The sequence below is a fragment of the Lytechinus variegatus genome, chromosome 8 (assembly GCF_018143015.1).
Source record: "Lytechinus variegatus isolate NC3 chromosome 8, Lvar_3.0, whole genome shotgun sequence".
In the NCBI taxonomy this organism is placed as follows: domain Eukaryota; kingdom Metazoa; phylum Echinodermata; class Echinoidea; order Temnopleuroida; family Toxopneustidae; genus Lytechinus; species Lytechinus variegatus.
The window spans coordinates 2,321,512-2,341,586 of record NC_054747.1 but is presented as its reverse complement, the minus strand read 5'-3'; the positions used below and the strand labels follow the sequence as shown (position 1 = coordinate 2,341,586).

The window sequence follows — 20,075 nt, the reverse complement described above, 5'->3', positions numbered from 1 at the left end:
TTGCCACGTTTAGGTGGTAACCATTTTCCTTACTATCGAATAAAGATGTATTTACGCATATTCGTCCGAACGCCATGCTCCGCCCCCTGAATTATTGTTTGATTCTGGTCGCTTGCAGGTGTTCTTGGATACTATGGCCTGTATTCTGAAGTCGGGTTTAACTTAAACTCAGGTTTAAAGTTGTGGTTTAAGTATGGAGAGAGAATTGTTACATAAATCACTAACTGTAGAGATATCATACTTTAGCTCATTTGGCTCATAAATCATTCATAATTGTCTAGGAAGTATAAAAAGATTATTGTCGTCACCATCGATGAATCAGGAAAGAGCACAGTAAACATAAGAAACATTTCATTTCATTTTGACATATAAATAACAAAACATATTTCCAAGTATCCCTGAACAAAAATTATATTCAAGATTATTACAAATCAGGTTGGAACACACGCCACATGGAGGAGGCTGCTAAAAAGCGGAGCTTGTAGAGTGCAGCCTCCTAATAAATATAAATAGCCTAACAGTTAATGAATAATTTCGATACTTTTGGCTTCCAATACTTAAACCACATCTTTAAACCTGAGTTTAACTTAAACCCGACTTCAGAATACGGGCCCGATACATTATCATTTAGGCCCATATGCTAGCGTATCTACATAACATGGAAAGAGATCTAGGGTCCGTAACACAACGGTTAACGATTGATCGTAAGCATGTTTGCATATTGTAGTCAATGGAATCAATCGTTGAAAAATGTTCTACGATCATTGCTAAGTTTTGTGGTTATGGGCCCCTGGTTTGTAATTGGCATAAAAGTTGAACGAAAGATACTTTTACGGGGCCCAGGAATGTATCAGGCTGGAAAATGTTCTTTAAAATACAACGATGTATTAAAGTGATTGGTTAACATTGGTTTGACATTTAAAAAATCTGAGCGAGAAGGTCACACTTGTCACCTGTGTCTGTGATATGTTACAAAAATGAATCCCAGAAAAAATTGCGTTCGAAAATGATTTTTTAGTGCTTCAAAAATTTAAATATAAAGTGACCGGACACACCATCTTAATTTCATCCCATATACTTAAGTGTACTATTTAGGTGTCTATTCGAGGCCTATTTACATAATCGGGGTTTGCCTTGTAGTTTTAGCTTTTCATTCTCAATAATGGTTGTTTTCAGGGTTTACTAGTTCTAATACATGCACTTGTACACATGTTTCATCTTGGTTTGGTATTTTTTTTTTAATCAGCTGCTCACAAAGTTAAACAATACCTTTAAGCGACCGTAATCCAGACGAATTATTTGAACTAAGATCATTTATCCTACTAATTGTGAATACTTTAAATTAGAAGAGTTGTTGAAGTCAATATTTAGGAATATTACTGCTTTTACAATTATTAATGACATTATTTACACCACAAGAGATTAACACATCAGTTAGATATGGTAGTTATATGTTACGTTTATTGGGCGTCTGTTGGGATTGTGGTTTATATTGTAGTTTCAGTTTGAATATCCTGCATATGGAGACTGAATTAGTAAATCTAGTGGCAGATCAACGATTTTTATAAATATGGGTAACCATTGGGGCACATGAAACTATTCTATTTTTGTAAGCGGAATAGAGGTTCTCGTTGAAAATAATTACGTCCATTATTCGATTCAATTCAACTTGTTTTATTTCATTTTCAACAGAACAAATTAAAGTGGTCGAAAAATATTGACAATGACATTTTCAAATGAAATGTATGTACACTATTATCAGATTATCTTATTTTTCCAGAAGTGAAGCAAAATAAAGTATATAAAAGCAAATTATCATAAACATTATATAGATCTGATAAAATGGAGGGATCCACCAAAACGAAAAATGCTTGTAGTGTGTGGACCCCTCTTGCCTACGAAGACGTACACAGATGTGACAGAAGAGAGAATACACTCTAAAAATATTGGGTAAAATTAAAAGATGAGCGTAATTATGTGTCCAACCAAGATTGGGCATTTCTTTTGAGCATTTTTTGTGATGAAAATTTTGCCCATTCTTAGTAATTGCTGCTTATTTTTTAAATCTTACTGGACAATATGCTTTCCGAATCGGGTAAAATACTGCCCAAAATAGGTTGGACGCATAATTATCCTCGTGCTGGATACAATTGTACCCAATATTTTTCTAAAGTGCGGCAGAAAAAAATGACCTAAACCTGATCTGCCATGAATTTTAGATGATAAGTCTAAACAATTGTACTGTATTTGGCACGTGTCTGTGCATCTTATTGAAAACAAAATCTATACTCTGTCGAAATCCATTCTTTTTCAACCCCCTCCTTTCTGAAATATATTTGGAATCACTAAGTATAACAGGTAATGTACGTTTTTTGACAATAATAATAATAACAACAATAAATGATAATAATAATAATAATGATAATAATATCTCAGGTACTGAATTATATACTGGCGTATATTTACCTGAGAGGCGATTCTTAGATTATCATATTTTACTATCCTTTTACGGATCGGCCTATTTTTTTCTCTCTCTATTTTTTTATTACCATTATTATTATTCTTTATTCGTCGTTTATGGGGGTAGGGGGGGGGGGGGGTTAAGTGTAGCTAAGGGTCTGGTTTAAGTTTTGTGTATGTTTTTTTTTAATTAATATAAATTCCTCATTAATCTGTTTGATTGAAGACTATGGTAAACGAGGGAGGAAAGAAGAATCTTAACTTGAGTTTTATATACAGATTATAAGTGCAATTCCGTAAGTCAGATTTTTGCTGCTGTTGTTGTACCTGGATTCTTTTCTGTATTTATCCCTCCGTGATTATAAATGTAAGCAGATTAATTCTAAATTCTAAGTTAACATTTGAAATTCATATATATTCATTTTCTTACCATGTTAAAATGTTTATGTGTAAACTTGAAACAATTATGTTTTAATGATGTCATGTTATATTTCTTTTTACATGTGATATGAGGAAGAAATAAATATGATTTTATAAAAATATATAAGGGCAGTTCGTTTCTGGCTGCAACCCGCTTTTCAAAGTCATCAATCTCTGTATATTGATGTTTATGTTGTATTGTATTGACTATTTTTATGTAATTTATTTACCTTTATAATATTTACTGATTTGCAATGTTATTGCAATGTGAAAAAAATAGAAAATAAAATTGAACTGGACCAAAAAAACGTGTCTTCCGTATTTCTACTTCAACAGATTTACCAGAAAGTCCCTCCGATGCCGCCAACTGGATTTCCTCTGTGACTGTGAACTCGTTCATAGTCACGTGGGTGCAGGGTGCTTCAGGGGGGAAACCCCAAACCTTCACAGTGACCTACTGTGAGGTCTTCAGACCGGACGAGTGCTCGGAGATTTCCGGAATCATACTGACTCGTGTCAGGATCGACAACCTTCGGCCTTTTACGCTGTACGACATCACCGTGAAGAGTCACACTGTGTTTGGATTCAGCGAAGATAACGAGTCCGTACAAAAGTCAACACGACGTAAGAATGTCATCTACAGATAGACCTTATGTATTGACGTCATTACGCCGCCATCTTAGAGGCTGAAGCTATTGCCTTGCATGTGTTGGTGATATGCGGCTGGTGCATCTCTGACAACTCCCTTTATGCATATTCTTATATCCTCTGAGGGATGGCGCTATACGTTTATGACGTCACATGCGTAAGGTCTATTACCAAGCTTTTATTTTGTTAGCAAGACCCATACGTCTAAGAGTGGCACACCAGACCGTAAGCAAAAAAAGTGCTGGTTAATTTTAACAAAATTGAAAGGATTTGATAAATAACTGAACTAGTAATTGCATTCAAATCTATCAATATTTTGTGAATTAAACACTGTAAAAACTGTGGTGTTAAAACTGACAGCAATTGGTGTTAATAGAGGACCACACCCTGATGTGTTAAAATAATACCCTAGAGATTGAACATAACACCAAAGAGTGTAAGTGTAACAGCCATAGGTGTTGTAATCACACCTATAGGTGTAAACCTAACACCACCAATTTAACACCGGTGTAAAATAACTAGTGTGGTCCTCTATGTACACCAGTAAACACCACAGTTTTTGCTGCTGCTGTGAATGTATTAAGTAAAATATTTAATTATGAATGCCGTCATGAATGCGGAATAGGCGGACTGACGATGGTGTATCCCCCATTTCCTAAAATCATGATCAAGTATTTTCATACAAATGTGTAAAACCTGTCTCCCTTGTAGAAGAAAGTAAGGTTGATGTTGAACAATAAAAAATCAATGTTGGCTTTTATTTGTAATAATTTTTTTTCTAGAAATTACTGATGTCAATTGTTCATTTTATATTTGTTCAGATATGATAAGAATGAAAATAACTTAAATACATCGAGTGCGCAGTTTTTTTCTCTTTCGTAAAAGGCAACATCTGAGACCAAGAAGGAATTCAAACAGTTGTGTTTCGTTTATGTAATTAAATTACTTGCTTTCACATAATTTAGTTTCGTGCTTTCATTTGCAATAAATATTTTTTTATCAGTTATTATAAGAATGAAAACAACATAGAACACCACTTTCCTTTCCTTAAAAAGAAAACTTATGAAACAAAAAATGGGTATTCATACAGTTGTGTGATCATTGCGCACGATGAAGCCATGTAGTTTTAGGTTTTTATTCGTAATTGAAATTTTCTGAAATTACTAAAAAGTAACAGAAATAGCAAAAACTGTGAATTATTTTTCTCTTCCCTTCCTCATCTCCCTTTCTCTGAGAAAAGCAATAAAAAACATCTCTAGCTACTAGCGTACGAATGTGTGTGTGTGTGTGGGGGGGGGGTGGTCTTTGGGGCACCCCCAAACAATACCTTCAAGACCAAAACACACACAAGAAATAAAAATACATAAATAAGCAATGAAACATAAAAGGTAAAAGCCGGGGTACAATTTAAAAAGACTGTCTGTTTTTTTTATTTCCTTGCTCGTGTCTATGTAAAAATCCCCCAGTAGTCCATTGAGTTCTTCCTTTCCAGTTCTAATAATATTGAATGAAATTACTCAATATCATGCGTGTAATGTGTCACTGAAATTGAAACTATACATGTATTGCTTCTCCGGATAGGAAGTGAGGAAATGATGGTTTGTCTGCCGATGGGATCCCCTAGAAAATCCTAAATAATCGTTTATATTGGTTTCTCTTTCAATCTTAGCTCTGTCACCTTCGGAACTGGGTAAGTGTAGTACCTCTACTATAATATGAAATTATACAAGGAAATTAATATATCCCCTTTGTGTTAGTAGCATGGCCATTAACTACAGCCTTGTTGTTTTGAATATGAGATTAATATTTGATAATGTAATAATACCATAGGTAGATGCGAGAACACCTCTCTCAGACAAAAAATACAAATACAAATAAAAATGGCAGGTGTTTTTTAAATCCCTTTCATTTATGTCTGAGGAAAAAGTAAGTGTCTCCCTGCCTCCATCTGAGGGAACAACGAATGTCTCCTGTATGACTAAAGTATAAAACATTATTAGTTTATGCCATAAGATTTGTTTAAATATGGGAGGTAAATTAATAAATGCATTGTTTCGGCCGTTGCCATGGCAACTGATTAATTTTTAGAAAATAATGCATATTCTCCTATCAATGGTACAGTAATATGGTATAAATGACCCAAAAGATAAATTTCAAGCGTCCAATTGAATACATGAGAATTAGAAATATTCAAGATCACCGAGATAGTTCTAATTGATCCAGTGCCATGGTTATATTCCCCCAGACATGAAAAAGAAGTGATAAAAAGGGAAGGGAATAGGAATTGTCTTCTTATCCTCTTCTAAGGGAATAACCACTAGCGTAACTACAGGGGAAGGGGGCAGACTGCCCCCCCCCCGACGAGTCACAACCCATGCAAGGCAGGTATCTCTCCCCCCCCCCGACGAGTTTGAAATTGAAGAACTTTTTTTGCCCCCCCCTGCGGAAAATCCTAGGTACGCTATTGGGAATTGCTGGTGTCCTCTCACCCCATTTTGGGGATATAACTGGGGACTTGGCCACGGAGGATTATCTATTGTTACTAGGGGCGCGTCGTGGTCTAGTGGTTCTGACTCTCGCCTTTCAAACAGAGGGTCGTGGGTTCGAATCCTAGCCATGGCGTGTTTTCCTTCAGCAAGAAATTTATCCACACTGTGCTGCACTCGACCAAGGTGAGGTGAATGGAAACCCTTGAATGCACCAAGCGCCTTTAGCAGCTGGAGCTACAGCCGGGGGCGTATTTTTTTTTTTTACACCACTGCTCCGCCAAAATTCCCAGAAAAACGAAAGAAACGGCTGGCACGAGATTTTAGTGGGCAAGTCTAATCTGTGCGTTCTTGAAAGCAAAGCTCTCGGAATTCCGCGTGAGATGTGAACCCGGTGTATGAACATGAAGTTGAATGAATTATCCAAAACGGCCACCTGAAATCATCCCGTTACCACATTATTTTCTTAGGCTTATTGTTGATATTACGGAAAAGGGTTCTAAAAAACATTTCAGTTTGTAACTTAGCTGATTTTATATTGAAAATGAATATGTAAAACTTTTAAAAGATATTGTCTATTTAAAGTCTAGTGGCGAATTGAATTTGCTGAAAGAAAGTGTGAGGGCAATTTTTAGTATTTTTCCTACATTATATAGGCCTCACTAGCGTTCCTATGGGGGGGGGGGGCAGGAGAAATAGAGATAAAGGGTGAGAGGAGATAAAAGGAGAATGACTTGGAAAAAAATTATATTGTGAGGAAAAAAAATGAAAAGAAATGGGCCTTAAAGGTCAAGTCCACCTCAGAAAAATGTTGATTTGAATCAATAGAGAAAAATCAGACAAGCACAATGCTGAAAATTTCATCAAAATCGGATGTAAAATAAGAAAGTTATGACATTTCAAAGTTTTGCTTATTTTTAACAAAATAGTTATATGAACGAGCCAGTTACATCCAAATGAGAGAGTTGATGATGTCACTCACTCACTATTTCTTTTGTTTTTTATTGTTTGAATTATACAATATTTCAATTTTTACGAATTTGACGATTGGGACCTCCTTGCCTGAAGCACAAAATGTTAAAATAATGGAATTCCACGTGTTCAGGGAGGAATGAAACTTCATTTCACATGGCAATGACGAGAAAATCAAAATATTTCATATTTCAAACAATAAAAAACAAAAGAAATAGTGAGTGAATGACATCATCGACTCTCTCATTTGGATGTAGCTGGCTCGTTCATATAACTGTTTTTGTGAAATTAAGCGAAACTTTAAAATGTCATAACTTTCTTATTTTACATCCGATTTTGATGAAATTTTCAGTGTTATGCTTGTTGAATTTTTCTCTTTTTATTCAAATCAAGTTTTTGTTGGGGTTGACTAGTCCGTTAAGCAAGGGGGGGGGGTAAAAGAAGACGGTCTATATATACCCAAGCAGAAAAATCAGATGAACAAAACTAAAACGTTCACATTGGACAACTAAATAATTTATGAAATTTCAATCACATGAAAATATGGGGAAATCACATGACAAATTGCCGATTTCGTGAAGTCATGGATGCACCACTAACCATTCATTTTGTTTACAAATGTATTTATACTGCAAAAAATCATTATTTGACCAATCACATGATTTTTTTCAGAACTCGAATCAAGTTTACATTTCATTGTTATGTATAGGCCTTTTTAAAATATAATGAACTAAAAATATTGAGCTTGAATATATTTTTATACCTTTAATCACTCAATTATTATAAATATTGAATCAAATTCATATTTTCAAGGAAATAGAACTATAAAATCTGTAATAATGGAAACTATCATCTAGATATCCTGGAATAAGTTTTGAGGTAATCAAAATTTTGTAGTAATGAACTATGGTTAGTCGTGCATGCACCTATGATATCAGCAAGTTGGCAATCGCCTATATAGTGATATTCATTTCATTAGAAATTCATAACATCATTAGTTGTCCGATTTCCCTCATAGCCTTTTCTGTCAATCTGATTTTTCTTGTCCTGTTGAAAAAAAAAGTTATTTCGGGGTAGACTTTCCTTTAAAAAGAATTGAGAAAAAAAGAAAGAATTAATGAGGTGGAGAGAAGATCTTATCTGCCAAATAAGAATAATGATAATGATGATAATAATAATAATAATGATCACAATAATAATATAAAATCATATTTCTAGAACGCATATCAGTGCAGAAGTAGTCCCTATGCTTTGTAAATAACTAGAGAAAAGCAAAGGTATCAAGGTTTGCATATCAATAAATACAGACAAAATTCATCAACAAAATGAGAGGCTAATAAATGTCTTTTGTATTGCAAAAAGCAATGCAGAGACCACTGCCGCCCAAATACAGAACGGAGAATGCTGGAGAGAGAGAGGGTGAGAGTTTTAGTCGACGAAGAAAAGAAATCTAGTCTACCTGCAGCTAATTATAAGAACCCTCGCTAGTTCTTTGTTTCATGCATCTGAATGTCTGGAGGTGCCATAACTGCGAACAGAATGCTCATACGGTGTAGAATTAATATGAAATGCAAGCAGATTAGGTCCCTACAAACTAAACGCTTTTAAAAAGCTCCGGAAAAGGCTATTTGTGACTATTGAACGAAATCAAGGTGTGCACGACGAAACGTGTCTGGTCACGTGTTAGACTCTAGCGCGAGCCGTTTCTGCGGGGTTTTTCAATATTTTGGCGGAGCAGTGGTGTAGAAAAAAAATACGCCAGCCGGGGGGCGCGTTTCCGTTTTACACCCTGGCGAAGGCATTTTCCGGAAAAGTAGCCAAAAAGCGACTAGTGAAGAGTCTACGTCTACGTTTGTTTACATTATCAGCTGGGCGCGCGATCCAAAGTCCGCACCGAAGTTATCCGCAGAACCGTACTTGCAGGTTTAATACGAATGTTTGCCTTGATCATTTGCCTTGCCGATTTGCTGATGTCTGTCTTTCTCTCTATCTGTCTATATATCTATCTCTCAAATTCTATCTCTATCTATCTATGTAACTGCAGTATCTATCTATCTAATAATCTTCTGTCTCTCTCATTCTTTATCTAAAATCTATCAAATTCTCTATCTCTCTCTATCTATCCATCCATCTGTCTGTCTTTCTCTATTTCTCTCTCTCTACCTACCTATGTAACTACGGTATCTATCTGTTAATTTGTCGCTCTTCTCTCTCATTCTTGATCTATTTGACATCTATCTATCTCTCAAATTCTCTATCTATCTCTCTATCCATCTATCTATCCATCTGTCTGTCTTTCTCTATTTCTCTCTATCTATTTATCTATTTTTTAACTAGAGTATCTATCTATCTGTTAATTTGTTAATAATCTTCTCTGTCTCTCTCATTCTTTAATTATCTATTTAATATCTCTCTCTCTATCTATCTATCCATCTGTCTGTCTTTCTCTTATTCTCTCTATCTATTTATCTATCTATTTTTTAACTTATCTATCTGTTAATTTGTTAATATTCTTTGTCTCTCTCCCTCTTTACTCTCATCTATCTATCTATCTAACATCTATCTATCTCTCATCTATCTATGTATCCTTCTCTCTCTCTCTTTCTCTCTCTCCCCCTCTCCCTCTATATATCGACCTCTCTGTCTCTCCCCCTCTCTCTATTTATCTATCTATCCATCCATCTCTCCCTTTTTCTCTCTCTCTATCTATCTATCCACCCCTCTCTCTCTCTCTATTTCTATCTATCTGTCTATCTTGTCTCTATCTATTTATCAGTCTTCTTCTTTCGGCAGCTTCTATAAGTGTATCAATCCATCAAACTCCGGGATCAAACTTCAATCTGTCTTTCCTGTGTCGCACGCTGCATGCAACCAGCGACGTGTGTAGACTCTTCACTAGTCGCTTTTTGGCTACTTTTCCGGAAAATGCCTTCGCCAGGGTGTAAAACGGAAACGCGCAGCCGGGGGTTATAGTGCGCCACTGAATAGGCCGTCCGTCCAGCTAGATAGATCGGCGCCTCATAAATGCTATATATTATGACAATGCTCAGCGCCGCAGTAACAATAGAATAGACAATTGTTTGGTACCGCAAAATCGTAGAATAGCCTTAATAGCGGACATACTGTACATGATGTCATCGGAGTAAAATCGCATGAATGACTAATACCTTGGTCACATTTGATCTACGGCGGCCGTACGGCGAGTCAAAAACAGCCGTTTTGTTAATTTAATTCAAACCACCTATATGCAGCTGGTACAAAAAATGTTAAAACGACTGTTTTCAACTTGCCGTACGGCCGCCGTAGAGCAAATGTGACCAAGGTATTAGGCGCTAAAGCAAAACAATATATAGTTTTAGTCATTCATGCGATTTTACTCCGATGAGTGCATGTCCGAAAGGCTTCGATGTCCGTTTTTAAAACAAATACTCCTCCGTGGACAGGACCCTGTTCTTGCCCCCTTCTGAGGAAATAGCAAATGTCTTATCACCCTCTTCTGAGGGAATAGCAAATGTCTTATTCGCATACATTCGTAATTCCGAAGGTTCGGTTATTCCGAAAGTTCGTAATTCCGAAGGTTCGTTAATCCGAAAACGAAATAAGGTTCATAATTCCGAAAGTTCGTTAGTCCGAAAACAAAATGAGGTTCGTAATTCCGAAGGTTCGTTAATCCAAACACGAAATGAGGTTCGTAACTCCGAAGGTTCGTTAATCCGAAAACGAAATGAGGTTCGTAAATCCGAAAACGAAATAAGGTTCGTTAATCCGAAAATTAAATAAAGTTCGTATTTCCGAAAATGAAATTAATTCATTTTGGTAACAAGAACGGTGCTGTTCTTGCAAGATAATATGATATCATGCAATGATAAACTAACGAACGATGATATGTGTGTGTGTGTTGTGGCCAAAGCATGTATCGATTTAAGAATAGGCGCCCGGATCAAACATACGCTTAATTTCGATTTTATCTGAGCAAATGCTGCCCAAGCAAATGGTTTAAAGATGCAGCTGGGGGATTAAGTGTGTTGGTCATTTGCGAGTAACCTCCAGATAATAATATTTGTATTGGAGGGGATGTCATTTTTAATAAGAGCTTTTCCTGAAAATTAATCTAAAATATATACTTTAAATGAAGTATTGATTTTGAAAAAAAAAGGAATTTCCCATTTTGGAAAAATAGCATTTCCCTGTTATTTCTTTAGGTGTACAAGTGCCCCCTGCTACCCCCCGGCGGATCCAACTTTCGCCAATGGGGGGGGGGGGCGAATTTTTTTCGGATTAACGAACCTTATTTCGTTTTCGGACTAACGAACCATATTTCGTTTCCGGACTAACGAACCTTCGGAATAACCAACCCTATTTCGTTTTCGGATTAACGAACCTTCGGAACAACGAACCTTATTTCGTTTTCGGATTAACAAACCTTCGGAACAACGAACCTTATTTCGTTTTCGGATTATCGAACCTTCGGAACAACGAACCTTATTTCGTTTTCGGAATTACGCCACAAATGTTCGGATTAACGAACCCTTTTTCGTTTTCGGATTAACGAACATCGAGGTATAGGCAATTTACGTGTTTCGGAATTACGAACCTTCGGAATTACAAAGTGTAACCTGTCTTATTACCCTCTTCTGAGGGAATAGCAAATGTCTTATTACCCTCTTCTGAGGGAATAGCAAATGTCTTATTACCCTCTTCTGAGGGAATAGCAAATGTCTTATTACCCTCTTCTGAGGGAATAGCAAATGTCTTATTACCCTCTTCTGAGGGAATAGCAAATGTCTTATTACACTCTTTTGAGGGAATAACAAATGTCTCTTTACCCCCTTGTGAGGGAATAGCAAGTCTCTCCTCACCCCCTGTGAGCATTGGCGGCGGAAGCGCAAAAATGTAGGGAGTGTCCACCAAAGATTTTGGGATGGACACAGGAAACAAAATTGACAAAAAAAGGTTATCAACAAAAAATTAGGGGAGGGGGCGGACCCCCGTCCCCCACCCCCGCTTTCCGAGGGATTTCATAATCTAGTGTACAGGGTATAACCACCCATGGATCCGCTCTCGATTGCCCCTCCCCTGATATTAAAGACACGACTTAATGCCAGACTGGAACTTCTTCTGGACTGATACCCACTATTTTGAATAACTGGTTTGAACGTAAGAAGAATAAAAACAATTCAGATTTAGGAAACCCTGGAACTTCCTTTCTTTAACCAGCGTGGGTATTGTTATTATCCGTAGAAATGATTGACAAATCATCCTCTTTTAATAATCATTGTCTAGAAGAAGAAGAAGTTTAAACTTAAAACAAATTTGTATTAATGAAAGCCCCCCCCCCATAAATAAAACTAGAAATAGGGAAAATGTTGGTGATGGTTTGATGAAAATTCATCAAGTAAAAACGAAGTTGTGAATTTTCGAAGTGTTAATTTTGTGATGTCACAGACTAGCAGCTCCTTATGTCGTGTGATGTGAATTTAAAAAGAGCAATTTTCTAAAAAAAATATTGATATGTAAATTTGAGGGTGAATGTGAAAAATGCTTTTAACTTTTTGTCATCATGTTTCATTAGAGAAAAAAAATGAATTCATGATGTATAGGGAGTCGCACGCATATGACGTCACATAAATGACAAATTTGAACATAACCTTCTTATTCTTTAATGATATTTAATCAAACCTTCACCAATGTTTTTCTCTATATAATTTTCCGCTATCATTAAACCATATTTAATGTCAGGTTGAAATTCTACTTTGATGGAATTTCTGTTACAGGAGTCGAAGGCGTTTACAGCAGCCAGCGCGGCGGGAGCGTGGATGTCCAAGCGAACAGCAACAGTACTACTCTCCCAAACGGTCTCTGCTTTCATCTCATCGACCAGCAGGCACTCAATCAGGCCGACGCAGCGGCCCAGGACTGTGTCGGCGTCGGTGAATACCTGATTGTTCCACGCGGACGGTCATGGAAAAATATGGCGCTTGTAAGCTACGGAAACGGTGTGTCCAGCGAATCTTCGAAGATTACAGGAGCGGAAACAGGTAAAAGTTACCGTCATCAGTCCATCCCAAGCCAGAAACAAAAAACAAAAACAAAACAATTGAAAAGCAGGGCCCTGTTTTTTCATTAACCTGGTGTGCTGGTTTAAATTTTACAAGCAAAAAAAGGAGGGGTGGGGTTCGCTACAAACATGACAAAAGGAAAAGTTTCATCAGGGAAAAAAATGACACACTGTAAAAAATATTGGGTAAAACACCACGAGTGTAATTATGTGTCCAACCAATTTTATGCAGTATTTTACTCGATGCGGGAAGCATATTGTCCAGTAAGGTTGAAAAATAAGGAGCAACGGGCAAGACTTCCATTACACTGGATAAATAAAAATGCCCTAAAGAATTGCCCAATGTTGGTTGGACACATAATCACCCTCATGGAGCACTTTTACCCAATATTATTTAGAGTGCAAGCAAAAAATGGATAATGATAATAATAATAAAATAAGGGGGGGGGCGGTTAATACGAAATGATGCTCATTTAGTCACGAGAAATTTGAAAAACAAATAAAAAAATATTAAAAGGTGTTAAATTTATGTTATTGAGCACCTACCAGATTTCTAGGGAGTGCTGCCTATGGTGAATAATACGCAGCACCCCAGCACATCCTCTTCCCAGGACCATGGTGAAAACAATTAAAAACACATTGAAATTTGATCTGCCACATGATTTCATCGGGGACCAATGGGTTCGCTTGACATCCTACGCCTATACTCCTACCAGCCAGCAGTGGCTTACCTTCAGTCACACCATTGGGGGCACCAGCAAAAAAATTGAGTCACTTAGTTGCCAGGTAAACTCACCTAATAGAGACATTTTAAGGACAATGCCATTAAACGGATATGTATCTCACTGATCAAATAATGCGAGCGCGAAGCGCGAGCTGACATTTTTTGATATTCAGACCTAAAAAGGGACATTATAATCAAATTCTTGTAATTATGGTACGTACCTGTCTCACTAAACAATGCAAACGCGAGCTGAAATTTTTGTATATATTGACCCCAAGCAGGAATATCTTACATGTTTTAAGGACTATTTTTTTACGGAATCCATTAAGAGTATACATATCTCACCATAGTTATGTAATGCGAGTGCCAAGCGCTTGCCGATTTTGTTAGAATTACATCTGAACTCATTAAGCACTTATTGTAGTCATTGTAATCATGATTATCATACGCATCTCACTAATCAAATATTGCGAGTGCGAAGCTGAAAATTTAGATAATTCAGACTTCAAGTGGGGGCATTCGAAGGCTTCTTTATAGGAATTCACTAAGACCATACGTATTTCACTAACCAAGTGATGCGATCGCGAAGCGAGAGCTGAAAATTTTTAATATTCAGATCACAAAAAAGGGCCTTTTTAAATACTGATTTTAGGAATTCATGGAGAGCAGACATATATTACTAATCCACTAATGCGGGCGTAATATTTTATATTAAGACTTTATGCTATGGTAATGTTTTATATTAAGACTTGGAGGAATCACTTTATATATCACTATTTTATCTGTCACTACATCAAACAATAATAACTCGAAGTGCTAGGAAATATATTTGGTGTATATTGACTTAAAAACGGGAGATTTTAGTACAACAGGATTACATATCTCATTAAACAGACAATGCGAGCACCGGGAACAATGAAGACATAAGCCATGAGCAAACTATATTTCATAAAGGTATGATGAAAATGTAACATTGTAATGAATAATAATTTATTTTCCCACTACGTTTCTCTTCCTTTCTCCCACTTTTTCTCTTTTCCCCCGTGTCCTCCATGCCCCCCCCCGTAGTTATGCCACTGCCAGCCGGTATGCTGTCCCAATTAGTTCCGATTGCATTTTATCATGGCAGTTTAGATCAATAACTCCCATTAAGACTAATTGTAAAATCTTCAATTGGGACAATTGGTTTCAATGGGAAATAATTTATACCACCAATTTATCTGAATGGAAGACAATTTGGACCAGTTGGTTTCAGTGTGGAACAATACATTTTTACTTATATTTGGTTTCAATTGGGACTTTAAGAGCAAAAGCCAATCGCGGGAATGCTTTTTTTTTTTTTTTTACCTCATTTGCAGATTTGCTTTTTCTATAAAATATTATTACAGTATATTTCAAACGCAAATACATTTTCTTGAGGGAGGTATGTGTTGTGAATTACATACGTGATTGACTTCATTACAATGTGTATTGAATTTGATGTTACGGCAACTAATCATGCCAATGATGGCTAAAACAACACTTCCCACTTTGTCTCGTTGAAGGGGCACACTAATTTGGATTTTTTTCTCTCTCCCCTCTCTCTCTTCCCCCTCTCTCTATCCCTCTATATTCATTGGAGTTCACCTTGCAATCTATATCTCAATTTCCCCCCTACATATTTTTTTTTTCGACCGGTCTGACCTATCTCCCTTATAACTACTTTGTGCCACCTGTTTTTTTTTGTCCTGCTCGGTCCCCCTCTTTTCTATTCCACCTCTCATTCCATCTCCTTCATTCTTTCTTTATCTATCTGTCCCTTCACTATCCCTCTTTCTCTCTCTCTCTCTCAGGCACACGTAATGCACCCATCGTCACACACAGACACGTGGGCCCTTTAAACGCACACACACAATTCACGCCATATATATATATATATATAATCATAAAAGGTATAGTGAATGCCGTAAAAATAAAATCATAGATTTTAAAAGGAGCAAAGCTCTCAAAAATGAAAGGTAAAGTCACACTCTTCGTCAGTGCCCATGATGTGACAAAAAAGAGAATTCAAAATCCGTTTCTGAAACAGTCGTGAAAAACACGTCTGTTCATGGGCATACGGATTGTGAAACTCACCTTTCAAAGAAATCAATGCGCTGAAGATGGAGGAAGCGCACTGTAAAAGACGCATCTAAAGACGCGTTGCCATGACTGCAAGATGACAATGGCGAATCTCCGGCTCCAAAACAGGAAAATCTGAAAAGGGCCTCACCGCCAACAGTCGAAGTTTAGCAGTAAAAAGTACCTGAGTAAGATATATATATATATACATATATATATATATATATATCTTAAAGTTTCACGTATTGCCTTCTCTAATCATGCTAATAGTAACAAAATATGCTGAAGATAAATGGTAATGCTTTCAAAGCCAATATAGTTTTTATTTTGAGGAAATAAAAACTATATTGGCTTTGAAAGCATTACCATTTATCTTCAGCATATTTTGTTATATATATATATATATATATATATATATATATATATATATATATATATTGTCTCTTTCTGTTTCACACAAACACACCCTCATACACACGCGCACACACCCTAATGCGCATTGGAATAGATTACTTCTAGGTAGATATCGCTCTATAAATGCCCATCATTTCTATCATAATCCGTCTTTTTCTCTCTTTTAACTCGTTTTTATTATTATTGTTGTTACAGTAATCGGTCTCCCAATCATCATTGGAGCCTCTGTTGGAGGCGCAGTGCTTCTTTTAATGATCATAGTGGCCATATACTGCATGAGGAAGGGTAAGAAATCTCATTTTCTTATAGGTCTACTCATTTGAAGGGGAAGGGGGGGGGGGGGCTAAATACATTGAGTAAGATTTTACCCAATTTGGGGTAGAAAGGGAACATGCATGTTTGCTGGGTATTTTTGTTTAGCCTATATTGGGCTATTTCAACGCAACATTTCGTAAAATTTGCAAATAATTTTACCCAACCAACATACATGCTCCCATTTTACCCAATCATTGGGTTAACCCTTTTTAGAGTGTAGGTGATGATTATAGTTGCTGCAGTGGCGGAATGACAAAAAGAAAAGTTTATTGTATAGATTATGGCAATAGGACCTACATGTACATGCATAATTCGAAAATTATATCATATTTCATATTGTCATTTTCGTTTTGTTCCTTTTCTTATCGTTTAAGGTCGTTCTTCGATGGAAGTGGGAGCGAACCGTCGGCTACCCCCTCAGCCGCAGCAAACTCGCCAGCCACCAAGGCGTGACCAAATGGACAGCGTGCCAGGATACGAACCACCGGTAACTATAATAGACAAATCCCACTTAAGAGCAATGTAACTTATGATAGCCATAGCTGGGGGTTACCACTGGGCTATCAGCCAATCAGCAATGAGCTATGTGCGCGTATGTATATTTCTTTTGTTACGCATTCTGGAAGCCCTTCAGTCATGGCCAGCATAAGACAAAACAACGCTCAATCTGAATTCGTCTATAGACTAATAATTATATAGCCTTAATACGTAAATGAAAGGGCCTGAGTGTTTCCCCTCGTTGCTTGTTCAAATTATTATTATTTTTTTTTAAATGATCCCTCTCAATAGGCTTGCAGATATTTAATGGTCGGTACCGGTAATATCATGATTTCTCTCTCATCTCAGTGGCGTACAGATGGGGGGGGGGGGGTACGACCAAGACAAAAAATGAAATGAAATAAAATAAAAATAAATGGAAAGAAAAGGAAAGAAAGAAGAGTGAAATGTGATACATTTTGATGAATATTAAGAAAAAAATTATTACAAAATTGGATTTTCGTAGTAAAAATGTTGAAATTTTTGTTCGCTCGCTCGCAACTTTTGACAATTTTACGCGATAAGTCATATCTAGCTCCCTCAACATTTTTAGCCCATTACGCCACTGCAGTGGCGGATTCAGGTAGGGGCACATCCGGACTGCCCCCCCCCTTCAGAGGAAAAAACGTAATTTTCTTGGAAAATGTGCGGAAGCGAAAACAGTTTTTTCCTTGTCAGAACTTTACGAACATCGCCATCAATTGTGTGTGAAGACCCTATTTTGTAAAAATAAAATCTGAAAAATGTCCCCCCTCCTTTCGTTAAATTGATAAGCATGGATCCGCACACTGTTATACCTTCGTTGTTTAAAAAGGGAAAGGGGCACAGCATCTCAAATATTTAACAACGAAGTAGTCGAGGAAAACGATGCAACTTGGATAGTTACGATGGCTGTTTTTGCTTGAAGCCCATTTAGATTGAAATGGAAGGATCTGGCAATGGAATTCTTTGGGCTAAGGGGCCCGATGCAGAAAGAGTTGCAATCAAACGCAACTCTAAAAATCATGCGCAACTTGATTTTCAACCAATCAACAGCCTCGCATTTGGGACTTGCGATTGATTTTTTGACTTGCGTTTAAACGCAACTCTTTCTGCAACGGACCCAAGACCTGATAAATTCAGTAATTTGTAACTTACAATTCAATCTATAATTCAATTGCAGCCGACTTGTTATTAATGAACTAAATGAACTTTTCATGAGGGCTTTGGAATGCTCTCACCGCTTATTTTCGCGACTCTCCAACACTTTCCACTTTCAGACTTGATTGAAAACTATTTTTTTAATGAGTAATAAATCAAAGTAATGTTTGTTATTTGTTATATAATTTCTTGATATTTGTTATATTATCGTCCTTGCATTTTTCCTTTCATTTTCGGTAGTCTTAAGTTTATATTATGTTGTATCTTGTTCATTATAATCCAACCCATCACCTTATTTATATTTGTTTATGTATCCGGCGCTTAGAAAAAAAAATTATATAGGCGCTTTGTGAATGTTGTTTTGATGTTATTATTACGATTATTATTATTATTGTTATTATTATCATTGGTATTTATTATTATCATTATTGTTATAATCATTATTATTATTTTTTATGATTATTTTATTACTATTATCATCATCGTCATTATCATCATCATCATCATCATAATCAAAATGCAGTCTTACTACGGGATTAAGTACCAGGAGGTGGGAGACCAACCTGACAGGGTTAGCCCCGTGGGTGACCTCTACGCTACCCATCACTCCTACCACGATGCCCAACATCCACCGGAAGCACCATCAGAGATACCACTGGAGGCTCGGGGCAATGGCCTGTATTACAGCCGTAACATCGCCATGGGTAACAAGACAGAGGTCGCCGAAAGATACGGCTACATGGAACCGTCTAGGACAGATGCTACCAACTGAGGATAAAGCCCTCCCCCCGAAGCCAACGTGTTCTTGAGATCATTGGGTTTATCCACCTTTTTATTGTCAACATTTTTAATTAAAGAAGCGAAAATCTTTATAGTGATATATATTGTATAAATTTTAACTTGAATATAGATGAAAAGACACATTTTGGTATGATTTGGAGACTCCTCAAAATTTAGACCCAATATGACAGGTTTCATTTATAACGTTACACGCGTAAATGCTGTCCTCACTCTAACATTGGAATCTCTGCCCCCCTCCCCGCCGCTTTTCCAACGTTGGCGGCCTCGTCAACATTGAAATCTTTACCGAAGGTTATGTTTTTTTAAATGTCGTCATAACTTAGCAAGTTTATCGACTTAGTTCATGAAACTTGGAAATAAGGGCAATCAAGTATTACTGACCATTTTGCACGAGTTTTAGTTCGCATGGTCAAAGGCAACTGTCATTTAGGGTTAATGAACATAGTATTTCCTATCATATAAAAAGTATTTTTTTTGTGAATAGTCATTTTCCCACAATCAGCACTGCTGCTTTATTGAATTGCGTAATGCAGGCGAGACTGACAGAGGCGTTTCACTTGTTTCAATAAACGTGTTTAAAATGGAAGAAATGACCATCTGATTGTGATATTCTGTATGGTTAGCCCTCCCCCTTGACCTTCGGCTTAGCCCCTCCCCCTTTCAAAACCGCACCTGTGCCCTGTTTGTTACACAATAACAAGTTTATCAATTGCCGTTTTGTCTTAATTCATCCAGATACCAGTATTTACCATGTCTATGTAGACTCAAAAGTTATTACATTGTGTATATATCATATTGTGTGTATACTATATCGTGTATTGTGCATTTTTGTCGATAAAAGAAAATAATGGTTTATTCCTTGTACACTTTACTGTCATGTTTACGTTCAGTATTGTTTTCGCAATGAATTCCTGCTATGTTCAATTTTTAGAAAAATAGATTTTACAGAAAAAAAATTACAGAAAAAATGAGTCGATCTGTGAATTATTATCAAGGACAT

The 20,075-nt window shown here is 36.7% G+C and overlaps 1 pseudogene; it reads left to right on the top strand.

The window, feature by feature from the left end:
• Positions 1-19,415, top strand: part of LOC121419806 — a 29,840-nt pseudogene extending 10,425 nt beyond the window's left edge.
• Positions 19,416-20,075: the final 660 nt, after the last annotated feature.